Here is a 17,173-nt window from a genome sequence, read left to right on the forward strand (position 1 = left end):
CAATTGATACAAATCTTTGGTGGTTTTTTACTAGAGGAGCATGTTTACTAGGAGCGTGTTACTTTTAATGCCAAAATCGATTATTGTAAGCAGATCGCATCATAATGATTGTAAGTTCAAAGACGACACTTTTCTCCCTTCTCCCGTACTGCATTCTAGTATTTACAGAGGGAGAGAGAAAGGAAAAGGCTGAAGTATTTGTAAAATGTTAAGAACTTTCCTTTTTCAGGCAAGGTGCAGGTCCCACGGTGTCCTTTGGTCTCCGACGTTCTCCAGTGGCGTCCTGTGGTTTCAGCGGCCTTCTTCAGTCTCCCACGGTCTCCAGCGGACTTCTCTGTGCCTGCATTTATAGCTGTTATTGTCTATATGTATATATTTTTCTAAACTATATTGTCCATAGACACACATATAGGGAGAAGGAGAGAGAAAACCAAAGTCTTAATTGTTTGCTGAAATGTGAAAACCTTCTTCCTTTTTAAACCAAGACACAGAGCCAATGGTGTCCTGTGGTTTCTAGCGGTGTCCTTCGGTCTCCGGACAGTCTCCTGCAATCTCCAGCAATCTCCGGTGGTCTCCTGTGGGCTTCCGTGTGCACACATTTATCGATTTAATTTTCTATTTTTACATGTCTTTATAAACTATACAGTCTGCATACACATATATAGGGAGAAGGAGAGAAAATTTGCCTCCGTTTTTAACGCAAACATTTGTCAAAGGTGTAAGAACCATGTCTTTGAATTCCCACAATTCTCCAACAGACGTTTTATTTACTTCAAAAGAACCACCCTCAGAGGAGGAATCCCGCCACGGCACTATGGGACGAGGAGCAGGAACAGAGGTAACATAGGACCCATCTCAAGTTTGTTTCCACAACTCTCCCCAGGCACAGGATGTTTCGGAAAGATGGACCCAATTGGAAATCACTCTGCGTGTGAAATTGGGACCGTGTTTTTGAAACACGCTGTAGTATTGCTGGAGACACATGCCCTGGTCCCTCTGCTTCCAAATTTGCACGAAGCCTTGTATCAAGTCCCAAGCTCCATTCAAGAGAGTCTGGTTAGGCACTGGCAAAAACAGTGAAGAAAGGAAAACGAATATCCAAAAAATCCCCAAACGTATGCATATGACCAACCATACATCAGTAAAAAGAAATCAATAATTCAATAAAGAACACTGATAGTCAACAGAAAACGAAGGGACAATCCACCGGGTGCTGATCCAGTGCTCTTTCCCGTGCTGTACTCTTTGCATTTCATTAGTGGCTTCGCGGTTGTTCCTGTCACCTGCCTGCGCTGACTGGCACAGTCCCTGTCACTGCCCCAGCGGGCACTTCATCCCCCTCTGCTGCCGGATGGCACAGCAGCCCTGCAGCTCCGCAGCGAGTCAAGCCCAGCGTTGCATCTCCCTGCCCTGGTCACGGCGAAGGGCTCCTGTGCCCAGCCCAGCAGGGCAGCGGCATCAGGTGCTTGCAAAGGTTGCATTTCGCTCCAGGAGCCGAAAGCCGAGTTGTTGGGAGTGACCTGGGAACTCGGCTCGTTTGAGAGCCCAGCCTGCAGCCCCGGGACAGCAGCAGCTGTCTGTCCCTCCTCTGAGAGGCGGGGGCGTTTCTGGAGGGAGCGTCACCCTCCGAGGCAGAGGACAGAGCTTATGAAGGCTCGGTGCTTCTGGACTCTGACCCACCACAGGATGTGCAATGGCCGTGGAAGTGGAAACACCGATTTTCTTTAGTGCTGTAGTGTGGAGAATGCAAAACGTGTTTGAAGAGACAGTGCTTTTTTGGCTCCAAGCCAATTCTAGGGATGTTCAAGCGTTTCCGGAAACGGGTGTTCTTGCCACAACCTTCTTGTGAGTTAATGAGAAAATAGGGTGGGAAAAAAATCAGCACATCAAGTAGCTGTGACACACAGCACGGAAAAGTCTCCACCGGCCACTCCACGCACAAGAAAAAGCCCGATGGAAGGGCGGGGTGGCACATCGGGGCCACCGGGCTGTCGGCAGCGGTTGTAGCGGCGGCAGCTCCAGGGGGCTGCCCGGCTGGAGAAGAAGGGACAGGGGGCGGGAAGAGTTTTTCCTCCAACTCTCTCTCGGGAGCAGCCAAACCGCGCGACTCCCGCTCGTTCCCGCGTTTACCGGAACACGGGGCGGGTCCGAGGAGCGACGGCTCCGCCATCCGCTCGTCGGGGCTGCTGGGTCGGTCTTTGCGGGAGGCGGCTCTCCCGGTGCCCGGGCTGGGCTGCGCTGGGGTCCGTCTTGTGCCCGGCGGGCGGGCGGGCGGGGAGGGCGAGGCCGCTTGTGGGCACGCGTGGGTGGCGGGGCCGGCGCCGCCGCTTGGCGGGCAGCTGGAGCGGGGGCAGCGGGTGTGCCCGCCGGGTCCGGCGGTGTCGGCCGGTACGGGAAAATCCCTTAGAAGATGGTTCAGACTTGTGAGTATTATTTCTGCTTGTTGTTGCTGTTTAATGTTTTGTTTGCTGAGGGAAAACTTGCTGTATGATCTGTGAGCAAAACGTGTTTTTGGAATATTTGCCAGCTGAGTGGTGTCTCCCTTGGACTTCATCTCTAGGGGGTGATCGGTTCAGGGCAGCCATACCCTTCTCCCCCCTCCCGTCTCGCACCTCCCTCCCCCCCCGTCCACCCTCCCTCCCCGTCTCCTCCCCTCCCGCCTCTCCCATACTCCCGCCTCGCCCCGTCTCCCCCCTCCCCGTCTCCCCCCCTCCCGCCTCTCCCCGTCTCCCTCTCTCCCGCTTCCCTCCCGATCTCCCGCCTCTCCGTTCCCCGCCCCTCCCGTCCACCCCCCGGTCCCGCATCTACCATCCCCCCCCGTCCGGTTCCCCCCCGCCCCGCCTCTACCCCCCGTCCCGCTTCCCCTCACCGTATCTCCCCCGTCCCGCCTCCTTCCCGCCTCCTTCCCGCCTCCTTCCCCCCCCCGTCCCGCCTCCTTCCCGCCTCCTTCCCCCCCCGCCCCGCCTCCTTCCCCCCCCCGTCCCGCCTCCTACCCCCCCCCGTCCCGCCTCCTACCCCCCCGCCGTCCCGCCTCCTACCCCCCGCCGTCCCGCCTCCTTCCCCCCCCCCGTCCCGCCTCCTTCCCCCCCACGCCGTCCCGCCTCCTTCCCCCCCCGACGTCCCGCCTCCTTCCCCCCCCCCGGCCCGCCTCCTTCCCCCCCCCCGGCCCGCCTCCTTCCCCCCCCCCGGCCCGCCTCCTTCCCCCCCCCCGGCCCGCCTCCTTCCCCCCCCCCCTGCCCGCCTCCTTCCCCCCCCCGGCCCGCCTCCTTCCCCCCCCCGGCCCGCCTCCTTCCCCCCCCCGCCGTCCCGCCGCCCCTCCCCCCTCCCACTCGTCCCGCCTCCCCTCCCCGCCTTCCCCCCTCCGCCGTCCCGCCTCCTTCCCCCCCCCCCGCCGTCCCGCCTCCTTCCCCCCCGCGCCGTCCCGCCTCCTTCCCCCCCGCGCCGTCCCGCCTCCTTCCCCCCCCCGCCGTCCCGCTTCCCCAACGTCCACCCGACTCTCCCTGACTCCCCCCTTTCCCGACTCCAAAACACTTTCAAGGACACAAAACACAAGGCATACAAGTGTTTAGTTTCAGTTTATTTTAGCTTCTTGAAGGCGGGTTAGTTCCTTGCACTTCTTTAAGGTTGGTTTAGGCGATTAGTTCTATGCTGCTTTGGATAGGCTATTCTAGCTAAGTTTAGGGCCACCTCGTGGAGCAGCAGGCGCCCAGCCCAAAAGGCCCAAAGAAGCCGTGGCAAGGGGCCGTGCTCAGCGCTGCAGAGGAAGGCAAAAAACCCCCGGAGACGCTTGCTGTCGCACCTGGGGGGAAAAAAAGCCTTCCTCCCCCCAGCTGCGGGGCACGAGAGGCCATCTTCCTGGTGCTTGAGCAGCAGGCAGGAACCGAGCCAAAAGGGCCCAGAGGAGCTCTGCAAAGTGGTCGTGCTCAGCGCTGCAGAGGAAGGCAAAAAACCCCCGGGGACCAGTGCCAATCTGCCCCGGGGGAAAAAATTCCTTCCTGACCCCAGTGCTGGCGATCGGCTGTTCCCTGAGCATGTGAGCCAGACCTGGCTCCTCGTCCCATGCACAAGCTGCTCACGCCCCCCAGGACCTGCCCAAGCCCTAGCCTATCCTACCCTGTCCTACCTTGAGCCGGAGCCATCTCCCGGACTGCCGAGAGTGCCCAAATGCCTCTGACCTTCAAAAACTCCTTCCGGTAGTCCTGTCAAGAATTCCTGACCGAGCCTGGGAAAAAAACCAAAATGCCAGAGATGAGAATTACTGAATGCAACAAGAAGACACAACAGAGATGACGGAGGAAAACAGCAAGAGGGGAGGGAGAGAAGGAGCAGAGAACACACAAGTAAAGGAGACCCTTGCATCTCACCCAATCAGAGGAGTAAGAGAAGGGTTCCAAAAGACCAGGCTCTGAATAACAAGCATACCTCGTCAGGTTTCGTCTCCAAGTCTCCACACTTCTCCTTTTATAAGGCAAGGTGCAGATCCCACGGTGTCCTTCTGTCCCCGACGGTCTCCGGCGGTCTCCAGTGGGCTTCTGTGCACAGACACATACATCTAGCTTTTATTTTCTATATCTACATATTTCTATTAACTCTATAGTCTGCCTACAGGGAGAAGGAGAGCGAAAGGAAAAGTCTGAATGATTTGTGCAATGTGAAAACCTTTTGCCTTGAAGGCAAGCTCCAGCGCTGTCCTCGGGTGTCCTGGCGTCTGTGGCGCTGTCCCCCGCTGTGTGGTGGCTCCTGAGGACTCCTCCCGGTGCTCTGGGGCTGCCGAGCAGAAGATGGCAGCGACCCTCCTCGCCTCTTCCCCAGGCCCCAGGGCAGAGGAGATGCCCCGGCATGAGGGCCGGGGGTGCGGGCTGGGAAGCCGGGCTCACCTGTGGCTCCAGAGCGGCTGCTGGTCCGGCCCATCCCCCGGAGGTGGCTAGTGGCGGCTGCGGGGGCGGCGCCGCTTGCGGCCAGGCGCCTGTTTGGGGGCTCTGGGAGAGCCCCCGGCCGTCCTGCGGCGCTTAGGGCACTGCGGCGCCGGAGGCGGTCCGGCCATGCTGGTGCTGGGCCCCAGCAGCCCTGCCTGAGGCGGATCCACCTCCATCGCCTCCTCCTCCTGCCGAGGCGGATCCACCTCCATGGGCTCCGCCTCTTCCCGGGGTGGGTCAATCTCCATGGGCTCCTCCTGCCTGTGGGCGGTGCTGCTGCTCCCGCCAGGCAGCCGCCGTTTGGGCGGCGGAGCCATCCCAGGGGGTCCCTGAGCCTCCTCTCTCTTCTTCGCGTCGATCCGGCGCTGTCGTCTGCGGCCTCTTCTCTCGGAGCGATGGCGCAGCTGGCACAGCTCTGCTCCAACTGCCATCACAGAGGCTCGTGGCGTCCCCAACGGCCGCTGCGGTGGCCGGCATGGCGGCCCCCGGGGCCACGAGGCCCCATTGCGGGGCCATTTTGCTCTGCAGCCCTGTCAGTGCTTAGATTTGGTTTGCCTCTGCTGGAACCGACTCATCGGCCTTTTGTCTTCAGCAAAGAGCAAGAGCTGCAGATCTTTGGACAAGGTGTCTTAGCAGCACGACCAACCCGGTCGCTGTATTGCAGAATTGTACTATGCTGAGGGATTCTGATCTTTCTTTAGTGCTGTAGTGTGAAGAATGCAAAACGTGTTTGAAGAGACAGGGCTTTTGTGGCTCCAAGCCACTTCTATGGATGGTCAAGCGTTTCCAGAAATCCTTCGTGCAACAGCCCTCTTGTGAGTCACAGACTTGTGAGTATTATTTCTGCTTGTTGCTGCTGTTTAATCTTTTGTTTGCCGAGGGAAAACTTGCTGTAAGATCTGTGAGCAAAACGTGTTTTTGGAATATTTGCCGGCTGAGTGGTGTCTCCCTCGGGCTTCATCTCTAGGGCTGATCGGTTCAGGGCAGCCGTGCCACAGAGTAGCAGTTGCACGACTGATACTTGTAACGGGGTTCCTCGTGGGTAGCCTTTATTTTGCGTGGGTTGCGTGTTGAACTGCTGGGTAGTTAGTTTGGTTTGACATTTCCTGAAGGTCTAGGCAAAGATTAAAAGAAGGAGCGGACTTAAAGAGAAGTATGTATTATTTTGTCATGCCATGTTGCTGTTTGAAACCTGGGTTGATTATTGGTGATATTCAAGAAATTGCCGAGACTTAGAGGGCAAATCTTGATGTGCTGAGCGGAAGAGTGCAATGGGTCTGTTTGGTTGCCAGGTGGCTTTCTTGACCCATGTGGCCAGTTTATGAAGCTTACACTGCACGCCTGAGAGAGTGAGAGAGATCCCCTCCCTCCTTAAATAATGACCGTGACGCTAATGGGATGAAATACTCGTATCGATCAGCCTGGATGTCAGTCCAGCTCTGTCCCATCTCTGTCCCCCTTCCCCGATACGTCACATCTGTGGGCAGAGCAGTCAGAATGCCCTTGGCTCTCAGACCGGCGCAATTAACACCCCAGCACAGAGCTAATGTTTTTATCTCGTGTTCTCAAACTAATTGAAAGGTTTCTAACTCCATGAAGAAAATGAGTTCACTTTCAGTCAAACCCGCACAGTTCCGGGCACGGAGCCCTCAGGGCTCTGTCAGGGCTTTCTTTTCTCTTCTGCCTTCCCTTCCCTTCCCCCCTGCCCGTCCCCTTTCCCTCTCCCTTCCTTCACCCTTCCCTCAAAACCACTTTCCAGGACACAAAACGCAATGGATACAAGTGTTTCTATTTTATTTTATTTTATTTTGTTTTATTTTATTTTAATTTACTTCATTTTATGTTTTTTCGTGTTCTGTTATTCCATGTCATTTCCGTTTCTCACTCTTTTTCAGAGCCAATGCTCACAATCCTTAACACAAGCCCACGTGTAGCCAGGAGCAGGCTGATGCATTCTTCAGTTTAGCTTGAACAAACAGCCCTTGCGGGCTGGCAAAGGCAAGTCCCAGAGCTGCAGAGAGCAGCAGCAGGAATGGAGGCCAAGCTTTGCCAGGTTCCTGAAGAGGGAGGACCTTGAGAATGAGGCGCGGGACTGACCATGCACCAAAGAAGAGGTATGTGGTACTGTGGGATCTTTTCCAAAGCATCACATGTAGCGATGGCGAGCAGATGTTTTGCCTTGCACACCTTGTTTGGCTGCTGTGCTTCTTGGGCAGGGTGCACGAGAAGCGCTCTGGTCCCTGCCAGGCGCTGGTGTTGCCCGCAGGGAGAGGTGCCGAGCGGCAGCTGCGAATCCTTCCTGTTCCTGACAGGACACCAGTGGCTGCTCCAAAGCACTGGGTCCCCATGCAACATCTCTGCGTGCTGCTTCCTACATCTGCCTTCTTGGTCTGTAACTTGCTTGGGTTTTGCTTGTTTCTTTCTACCTTGTTTGGTGTTCTGTTTCTGTTGTTGATGTTGTTTCCATTGTTGTTTTGGTTTTGTTGGGTTTTTCTAAGTTGGTTTCATTTGGTTGGTTTAGGTCAGTTTATACGTTTTTAAGTTTGGTTGAGGTAGGGGGTCTTAGATTGCTTGTTTCAGGTTTGATGGTTTAGCTTGGTTTCGGTTGGTTAGTTTAGGTGGGTTGGTTTAGGCTGTGTGATGTGATTTTCTTACCGCTGATCTATGTTGTTTAGCTTTGGAGGTTTACTTTTCTTGGTTTTGCTGGGTTCTTTGGTTGGTGCTGTTTTCTGACGCTTCTTTAGCACTGGTTGCGTTAGTTTGGTTGAGGTTTCTGGTTTTACGAGCTTGGTTCAGTTTGTTGCGGTCGTTTGAGGTTGGTTTGAGGCAGGTTCTTTGAGGGTGGTTGTGAGAGGCTGGTTGTCGAAGGCTGGTGGGTTCAGGTTGCTTGATGTAGGTGATTTTTGGTTGAAGGTGTCTTCCGTTGGTTGTTGTAGGTGGCGTATCTGAAGCTGTTTTCGTTGAGGCCGTTTTCAGTAGTTTGGTTTAGGTTTGTTTAGATGATTTTAAGTTGGTTGGTTATTTTAGGTTGTTTGTTTTCAGTAGGCAGTTTAGGTGGGTTGGTGGGTGTCTGTGTTTTCAGGTAGGTTGGTTTCGGCAGGTTTGGTTTACATTGTTTAGGTTGCCTGAAGGGTTTCTGTTGAGGTTGGTTCAGGTTGTTTGGTTTAGGTTGGTTTAGTTCCTTTTTGGTAGGTTGTTTTAGGCAGTGTTTTTTACGTTGCATGTTTGAAGATGGGTTCCTTCAGGTTGGGGTGGTTTAGATTGGTTGTTGAGGGTGCTTTAGGTGCTTTGGTTAGATTTACATGGTGTTTTGTTGGTTTTAGGTTGTGTCTGGATGATTTGGATGTGACTGCAATCTCGCTGGGACATGCGTCCCCCCACTAATCACCAGGCTCGATGGGGCTGTTTGTGCTGTCTCAGCAGATGTCCCCGTCCTCCTTCCCTGCTCCACGTGTTTCCCTGCCTTGCTCAAAGAGGACGACCTTCCCCGCTAGAGGCGAACCATTGCTAGGTCAAGGGGATACGGTAGCTGCGCTGTGCTTGAGAACCTCCAAACAAGCTCAGGGTCCATTTGTAGGAGAACCTGGGGTAGTCAAGCTTCCAAGACTGCAGACACATCCAAGTGAGACACTGCATGGGGTAGGGTGGCTGGTGGTTGGAGTTTGGTTGTTGGGGTTTTTTAGGGGGTTTTAGCTTCGTTGTTGAAGTTTAGTTGATTTAGATTGGTTTTTAGCTTGGCGATTGTAGGCTGGTTTCAGTGGTTCTATTTAGCTTTGGGTTGTTTGCTTGAGGTCATTTTGGTCAGGTTGTGTCATTCGATTTCCTGTTTTTGAGGTTGGTTTAGATGGGTTGCTTTAGGTAGTTTTATCCTTTATCAGATTGTTTTGAAGTTGTTTGAGGTTGTTTAATGGTTGTTTTAGGTTAAGATTGGTTGGTTTGGGTTTGTTTAGCTTGTTTGGTTACAGGTTGCTTGAGGTTGGCTGAGAAATGCCGGTTTATGTAGTTTTAGATTGTTTTAGGTAGGATTTTTTAGATCATTTGGTTTGGGTAGGTTTGTTTTAGGGTGTTTAGGTTGGTTTCTTTTGTTTGGTTTAGGTTGGTTTAGGTAATTTGTCGTAGATTGTTTAAGGTTCTGCTTAGGTTGTAGGTGGCTGATTGAAGTTTTTGAAGGCAGACTGGTTTAGGTTGTTTAAGGTTGGTTTAGGTGAGTTGTTCTGTGCTGGTTTAGGTAGGCTGTTCTAGCTAAGTTTAGGGCCAACTGGTGGAGCAGCAGGCGCCCAGCCCAAATGGCCCAAAGAAGCCGTGGGAAGGGGCCGTGCTCAGCGCTGCAGAGGAAGGCAAAAAGCCTTCCTCCCCCCAGCTGCGGGGCACGAGAGGCCATCTTCCTGGTGCTTGAGCAGCGGGCAGGAACCGAGCCAAAAGGGCCCAGAGGAGCTCTGCAAAGTGGTCGTGCTCAGTGCTGCAGAGGAAGGCAAAAAACCCCCGGGGACCAGTGCCAATCTGCCCCGGGGGAAAAAATTCCTTCCTGACCCCAGTGCTGGCGATCGGCTGTTCCCTGAGCATGTGAGCCAGACCTGGCTCCTCATCCCACAGGCTGCTCACGCCCCCCAGGACCTGCCCAAGCCCTAGCCTATCTTACCCTGTCCTACCTCGAGCCGGAGCCATCTCCCGGACTTCCGAGAGTGCCCAAATGCCTCTGAGCTGATGGTCCTTGGGGGCAAGACTCCTTCCTGTGCCTGGTGGGACACCAGTGGGTGTTGCAAGCACAGAAGAAATGCCCTTTGTCTCTCCACTGCTATCCAGCTCAAAAGGATTTCCATCCGTGAGCTGAGCTTGGAAGGTGGCCCTGCCCGCAGATCACCTTGCAGTGGAGAACCTCCAGCAGCCTCATGCAAGCTCTTCCTCCCTCAGCCCCTGCCCTGTGATTCCACCAGCTCCTCAAGTGCTTCCTGTGGGATGTGTTGCGGCTGCCCCCGGGCCAGCTCTGGCAGTGGACACGGGACCCGGCTGCTCCTTTTGGTCCTGCTCGGGGCATTGTGAGCGCTGCATTGCCGGGTGCTGGCATTGTGACACGGGGGTGACAGAGCCACGCGTGTGCAGTCCCGCCCACCCCAACTCCGCCCAGCACCTTTGGGAGGAAGCCTTTGGGGTGCTGGCCCCAAATCAGTCCCTGTCATCTACAAGACAGGGGAGTAATCAACCTAACCGTGTCCCTCTTTTGCCAAAACACAGTGTGGATTTGTTGCCAGTCCAGCCTTACTTCCAGTACTTCTTCCTACAGCCCCGTTACGAATTCCTGCCCAAACCTGGGAAGAAGAAACAAAATGCCAGAGATTACTGAATGCACCAAGAAGACACAGCAGACATGACGGAGGAAAACAGCAAGAGGGGAAGGAGAGGAGGAGCAGAGGACACGTAAGCAAACAAGATCCTTGAATCTCACCCCATCCGAGGAGTGATAGAAGGGTTCCCAAAGACCAGGCTCTGAATCAAAAGCATACCTCGTCAGCTTCTGTCTCCAAGTCTCTCATTTGCTGCTCGGCCTCAGGTCTGCTCTGACAGTAGGCCACACTTCTCTGCCTCATTTCAGCATCTGGATGCTTCAGAAGAAATGTGTGAGCTGCTGCAATAGCCTTTGCAAGGTTGTGAGCCTAAACAGGGATGGGAAAAAGCGGAAGGGGGGGAAAAGGGTTAATGGGGGAAAAAAAAATCAAAGTTTCCCAGTTTTTTCAACAAATCGATTATTGCTGCAGATAGCATAGGTGACGACTTGAAGTTAACAGAAGAGCATTTTTCCCCTCCACTTGCCCTGTTCATGAAGCTGACAAGGCAGAAGCATATACTGTTGCTCCTGTGTGGGATTAGTCTCACAGCAATTACTGAGGCCAGCCTGTGACTGCTGACCAGGAGCCATCACTGCCCGTGTTTACACGGCGTTCGTGTCACTTCTTGGCCCAGCAGCACGCAAGACAATATCCCAAGAACGTATCTGCCTGATGGTGTTACAGAGTTCGAGCAAACGGCAGGGACCTGTGTGTGATCTGCCGCAACAGCTTTTGGAAGGTCGTGAGCCTAAACAGGGGTGGGAAGAAGAGGAAAGGGGAAGAAAAAGTTAACTGGGAAAAAAAACCCACGTTTCCCACTTTCTGTCAACGAACTTTCCTGCAGCCTCTCTATTCCCCAGCTGACATCTAGGGAAGCCACAGTCTCAGCAGATACAATGTTACACTAGAACTGATACAAATCTTTGGTGGTTTTTTACTAGAGGAGCATGTTTTACTAGGAGCGTGTTACTTTTAATGCCAAAATCGATTATTGTAGCAGATCGCATCATAATGATTGTAAGTTCAAAAGACGACTTTTTCTCCCTTCCTCCCGTACTGCATTTCTAGTATTTACAGAGGGAGAGAGAAAGGAAAAGGCTGAAGTATTTGTAAAATGTTAAGAAACTTTTCCTTTTTTCAGGCAAGGTGCAGGTCCCACGGTGTCCTTTGGTCTCCGACGTTCTCCAGTGGCGTCCTGTGGTTTCCAGCGGCCTTCTTCAGTCTCCCACGGTCTCCAGCGGACTTCTCTGTGCCTGCATTTATAGCTGTTATTGTCTATATGTATATATTTTTCTAAACTATATTGTCCATAGACACACATATAGGGAGAAGGAGAGAGAAAACCAAAGTCTTAATTGTTTGCTGAAATGTGAAAACCTTCTTCCTTTTTAAACCAAGACACAGAGCCAATGGTGTCCTGTGGTTTCTAGCGGTGTCCTTCGGTCTCCGGACAGTCTCCTGCAATCTCCAGCAATCTCCGGTGGTCTCCTGTGGGCTTCCGTGTGCACACATTTATCGATTTAATTTTCTATTTTTACATGTCTTTATAAACTATACAGTCTGCATACACATATATAGGGAGAAGGAGAGAAAATTTGCCTCCGTTTTTAACGCAAACATTTGTCCAAAGGTGTAAGAACCATGTCTTTGAATTCCCACAATTCCTTCCAACAGACGTTTTATTTACTTCAAAAGAACCACCCTCAGAGGAGGAATCCCGCCACGGCACTATGGGACGAGGAGCAGGAACAGAGGTAACATAGGACCCATCTCAAGTTTGTTTCCACAACTCTCCCCAGGCACAGGATGTTTCGGAAAGATGGACCCAATTGGAAATCACTCTGCGTGTGAAATTGGGACCGTGTTTTTGAAACACGCTGTAGTATTGCTGGAGACACATGCCCTGGTCCCTCTGCTTCCAAATTTGCACGAAGCCTTGTATCAAGTCCCAAGCTCCATTCAAGAGAGTCTGGTTAGGCACTGGCAAAAACAGTGAAGAAAGGAAAACGAATATCCAAAAAATCCCCAAACGTATGCATATGACCAACCATACATCAGTAAAAAGAAATCAATAATTCAATAAAGAACACTGATAGTCAACAGAAAACGAAGGGACAATCCACCGGGTGCTGATCCAGTGCTCTTTCCCGTGCTGTACTCTTTGCATTTCATTAGTGGCTTCGCGGTTGTTCCTGTCACCTGCCTGCGCTGACTGGCACAGTCCCTGTCACTGCCCCAGCGGGCACTTCATCCCCCTCTGCTGCCGGATGGCACAGCAGCCCTGCAGCTCCGCAGCGAGTCAAGCCCAGCGTTGCATCTCCCTGCCCTGGTCACGGCGAAGGGCTCCTGTGCCCAGCCCAGCAGGGCAGCGGCATCAGGTGCTTGCAAAGGTTGCATTTCGCTCCAGGAGCCGAAAGCCGAGTTGTTGGGAGTGACCTGGGAACTCGGCTCGTTTGAGAGCCCAGCCTGCAGCCCCGGGACAGCAGCAGCTGTCTGTCCCTCCTCTGAGAGGCGGGGGCGTTTCTGGAGGGAGCGTCACCCTCCGAGGCAGAGGACAGAGCTTATGAAGGCTCGGTGCTTCTGGACTCTGACCCACCACAGGATGTGCAATGGCCGTGGAAGTGGAAACACCGATTTTCTTTAGTGCTGTAGTGTGGAGAATGCAAAACGTGTTTGAAGAGACAGTGCTTTTTTGGCTCCAAGCCAATTCTAGGGATGTTCAAGCGTTTCCGGAAACGGGTGTTCTTGCCACAACCTTCTTGTGAGTTAATGAGAAAATAGGGTGGGAAAAAAATCAGCACATCAAGTAGCTGTGACACACAGCACGGAAAAGTCTCCACCGGCCACTCCACGCACAAGAAAAAGCCCGATGGAAGGGCGGGGTGGCACATCGGGGCCACCGGGCTGTCGGCAGCGGTTGTAGCGGCGGCAGCTCCAGGGGGCTGCCCGGCTGGAGAAGAAGGGACAGGGGGCGGGAAGAGTTTTTCCTCCAACTCTCTCTCGGGAGCAGCCAAACCGCGCGACTCCCGCTCGTTCCCGCGTTTACCGGAACACGGGGCGGGTCCGAGGAGCGACGGCTCCGCCATCCGCTCGTCGGGGCTGCTGGGTCGGTCTTTGCGGGAGGCGGCTCTCCCGGTGCCCGGGCTGGGCTGCGCTGGGGTCCGTCTTGTGCCCGGCGGGCGGGCGGGCGGGGAGGGCGAGGCCGCTTGTGGGCACGCGTGGGTGGCGGGGCCGGCGCCGCCGCTTGGCGGGCAGCTGGAGCGGGGGCAGCGGGTGTGCCCGCCGGGTCCGGCGGTGTCGGCCGGTACGGGAAAATCCCTTAGAAGATGGTTCAGACTTGTGAGTATTATTTCTGCTTGTTGTTGCTGTTTAATGTTTTGTTTGCTGAGGGAAAACTTGCTGTATGATCTGTGAGCAAAACGTGTTTTTGGAATATTTGCCAGCTGAGTGGTGTCTCCCTTGGACTTCATCTCTAGGGGGTGATCGGTTCAGGGCAGCCATACCCTTCTCCCCCCTCCCGTCTCGCACCTCCCTCCCCCCCCGTCCACCCTCCCTCCCCGTCTCCTCCCCTCCCGCCTCTCCCATACTCCCGCCTCGCCCCGTCTCCCCCCTCCCCGTCTCCCCCCCTCCCGCCTCTCCCCGTCTCCCTCTCTCCCGCTTCCCTCCCGATCTCCCGCCTCTCCGTTCCCCGCCCCTCCCGTCCACCCCCCGGTCCCGCATCTACCATCCCCCCCCGTCCGGTTCCCCCCCGCCCCGCCTCTACCCCCCGTCCCGCTTCCCCTCACCGTATCTCCCCCGTCCCGCCTCCTTCCCGCCTCCTTCCCGCCTCCTTCCCCCCCCCGTCCCGCCTCCTTCCCGCCTCCTTCCCCCCCCGCCCCGCCTCCTTCCCCCCCCCGTCCCGCCTCCTACCCCCCCCCGTCCCGCCTCCTACCCCCCCGCCGTCCCGCCTCCTACCCCCCGCCGTCCCGCCTCCTTCCCCCCCCCCGTCCCGCCTCCTTCCCCCCCACGCCGTCCCGCCTCCTTCCCCCCCCCCGGCCCGCCTCCTTCCCCCCCCCCGGCCCGCCTCCTTCCCCCCCCCCGGCCCGCCTCCTTCCCCCCCCCCCTGCCCGCCTCCTTCCCCCCCCCGGCCCGCCTCCTTCCCCCCCCCGGCCCGCCTCCTTCCCCCCCCCGCCGTCCCGCCGCCCCTCCCCCCTCCCACTCGTCCCGCCTCCCCTCCCCGCCTTCCCCCCTCCGCCGTCCCGCCTCCTTCCCCCCCCCCCGCCGTCCCGCCTCCTTCCCCCCCGCGCCGTCCCGCCTCCTTCCCCCCCGCGCCGTCCCGCCTCCTTCCCCCCCCCGCCGTCCCGCTTCCCCAACGTCCACCCGACTCTCCCTGACTCCCCCCTTTCCCGACTCCAAAACACTTTCAAGGACACAAAACACAAGGCATACAAGTGTTTAGTTTCAGTTTATTTTAGCTTCTTGAAGGCGGGTTAGTTCCTTGCACTTCTTTAAGGTTGGTTTAGGCGATTAGTTCTATGCTGCTTTGGATAGGCTATTCTAGCTAAGTTTAGGGCCACCTCGTGGAGCAGCAGGCGCCCAGCCCAAAAGGCCCAAAGAAGCCGTGGCAAGGGGCCGTGCTCAGCGCTGCAGAGGAAGGCAAAAAACCCCCGGAGACGCTTGCTGTCGCACCTGGGGGGAAAAAAAGCCTTCCTCCCCCCAGCTGCGGGGCACGAGAGGCCATCTTCCTGGTGCTTGAGCAGCAGGCAGGAACCGAGCCAAAAGGGCCCAGAGGAGCTCTGCAAAGTGGTCATGCTCAGCGCTGCAGAGGAAGGCAAAAAACCCCCGGGGACCAGTGCCAATCTGCCCCGGGGGAAAAAATTCCTTCCTGACCCCAGTGCTGGCGATCGGCTGTTCCCTGAGCATGTGAGCCAGACCTGGCTCCTCGTCCCATGCACAAGCTGCTCACGCCCCCCAGGACCTGCCCAAGCCCTAGCCTATCCTACCCTGTCCTACCTTGAGCCGGAGCCATCTCCCGGACTGCCGAGAGTGCCCAAATGCCTCTGACCTTCAAAAACTCCTTCCGGTAGTCCTGTCAAGAATTCCTGACCGAGCCTGGGAAAAAAACCAAAATGCCAGAGATGAGAATTACTGAATGCAACAAGAAGACACAACAGAGATGACGGAGGAAAACAGCAAGAGGGGAGGGAGAGAAGGAGCAGAGAACACACAAGTAAAGGAGACCCTTGCATCTCACCCAATCAGAGGAGTAAGAGAAGGGTTCCAAAAGACCAGGCTCTGAATAACAAGCATACCTCGTCAGGTTTCGTCTCCAAGTCTCCACACTTCTCCTTTTATAAGGCAAGGTGCAGATCCCACGGTGTCCTTCTGTCCCCGACGGTCTCCGGCGGTCTCCAGTGGGCTTCTGTGCACAGACACATACATCTAGCTTTTATTTTCTATATCTACATATTTCTATTAACTCTATAGTCTGCCTACAGGGAGAAGGAGAGCGAAAGGAAAAGTCTGAATGATTTGTGCAATGTGAAAACCTTTTGCCTTGAAGGCAAGCTCCAGCGCTGTCCTCGGGTGTCCTGGCGTCTGTGGCGCTGTCCCCCGCTGTGTGGTGGCTCCTGAGGACTCCTCCCGGTGCTCTGGGGCTGCCGAGCAGAAGATGGCAGCGACCCTCCTCGCCTCTTCCCCAGGCCCCAGGGCAGAGGAGATGCCCCGGCATGAGGGCCGGGGGTGCGGGCTGGGAAGCCGGGCTCACCTGTGGCTCCAGAGCGGCTGCTGGTCCGGCCCATCCCCCGGAGGTGGCTAGTGGCGGCTGCGGGGGCGGCGCCGCTTGCGGCCAGGCGCCTGTTTGGGGGCTCTGGGAGAGCCCCCGGCCGTCCTGCGGCGCTTAGGGCACTGCGGCGCCGGAGGCGGTCCGGCCATGCTGGTGCTGGGCCCCAGCAGCCCTGCCTGAGGCGGATCCACCTCCATCGCCTCCTCCTCCTGCCGAGGCGGATCCACCTCCATGGGCTCCGCCTCTTCCCGGGGTGGGTCAATCTCCATGGGCTCCTCCTGCCTGTGGGCGGTGCTGCTGCTCCCGCCAGGCAGCCGCCGTTTGGGCGGCGGAGCCATCCCAGGGGGTCCCTGAGCCTCCTCTCTCTTCTTCGCGTCGATCCGGCGCTGTCGTCTGCGGCCTCTTCTCTCGGAGCGATGGCGCAGCTGGCACAGCTGTGCTCCAACTGCCATCACAGAGGCTCGTGGCGTCCCCAACGGCCGCTGCGGTGGCCGGCATGGCGGCCCCCGGGGCCACGAGGCCCCATTGCGGGGCCATTTTGCTCTGCAGCCCTGTCAGTGCTTAGATTTGGTTTGCCTCTGCTGGAACCGACTCATCGGCCTTTTGTCTTCAGCAAAGAGCAAGAGCTGCAGATCTTTGGACAAGGTGTCTTAGCAGCACGACCAACCCGGTCGCTGTATTGCAGAATTGTACTATGCTGAGGGATTCTGATCTTTCTTTAGTGCTGTAGTGTGAAGAATGCAAAACGTGTTTGAAGAGACAGGGCTTTTGTGGCTCCAAGCCACTTCTATGGATGGTCAAGCGTTTCCAGAAATCCTTCGTGCAACAGCCCTCTTGTGAGTCACAGACTTGTGAGTATTATTTCTGCTTGTTGCTGCTGTTTAATCTTTTGTTTGCCGAGGGAAAACTTGCTGTAAGATCTGTGAGCAAAACGTGTTTTTGGAATATTTGCCGGCTGAGTGGTGTCTCCCTCGGGCTTCATCTCTAGGGCTGATCGGTTCAGGGCAGCCGTGCCACAGAGTAGCAGTTGCACGACTGATACTTGTAACGGGGTTCCTCGTGGGTAGCCTTTATTTTGCGTGGGTTGCGTGTTGAACTGCTGGGTAGTTAGTTTGGTTTGACATTTCCTGAAGGTCTAGGCAAAGATTTAAAAAAAGGAGCGGACTTAA

The 17,173-nt window shown here is 55.8% G+C and overlaps 3 long non-coding RNA genes across 9 annotated transcripts in view; 1 reads left to right on the forward strand and 2 right to left on the reverse strand.

Moving 5' to 3' along the window:
* Positions 1–17,173, forward strand: part of LOC135578793 (uncharacterized) — a 78,833-nt gene that overhangs the window by 42,483 nt on the left and 19,177 nt on the right. For 2 of the 7 annotated variants that reach the window (XR_010470895.1, XR_010470897.1), the window contains exons 1-3: positions 5,889–7,030; positions 10,198–10,558; positions 11,382–13,579. The exons of 1 other annotated variant lie outside the window; for it this stretch is intronic. This is a non-coding gene — a long non-coding RNA (uncharacterized LOC135578793). Of the gene's footprint in view, positions 1–2,217; positions 2,424–5,595; positions 5,747–5,884; positions 7,031–10,197; positions 10,559–11,381; positions 13,580–17,173 lie in introns of those variants that run through there. 4 more of the 7 variants (XR_010470893.1, XR_010470894.1, XR_010470892.1 and 1 more) reach the window with 4 other exon arrangements.
* LOC135578794 (uncharacterized) lies at positions 3,557–4,799 on the reverse strand. Its single transcript, XR_010470898.1, has 3 exons — positions 4,660–4,799; positions 4,423–4,532; positions 3,557–4,222 (listed from the first exon to the last, which is right to left on the reverse strand). It is a non-coding gene; the product is annotated as an uncharacterized LOC135578794 (long non-coding RNA).
* Positions 14,666–16,818, reverse strand: LOC135578795 (uncharacterized). The gene is made up of 3 exons (XR_010470899.1): positions 15,769–16,818; positions 15,532–15,641; positions 14,666–15,331 (listed from the first exon to the last, which is right to left on the reverse strand). It is a non-coding gene; the product is annotated as an uncharacterized LOC135578795 (long non-coding RNA).

This window comes from Columba livia, chromosome 2 (assembly GCF_036013475.1).
Source record: "Columba livia isolate bColLiv1 breed racing homer chromosome 2, bColLiv1.pat.W.v2, whole genome shotgun sequence".
NCBI classification, from domain to species: domain Eukaryota; kingdom Metazoa; phylum Chordata; class Aves; order Columbiformes; family Columbidae; genus Columba; species Columba livia.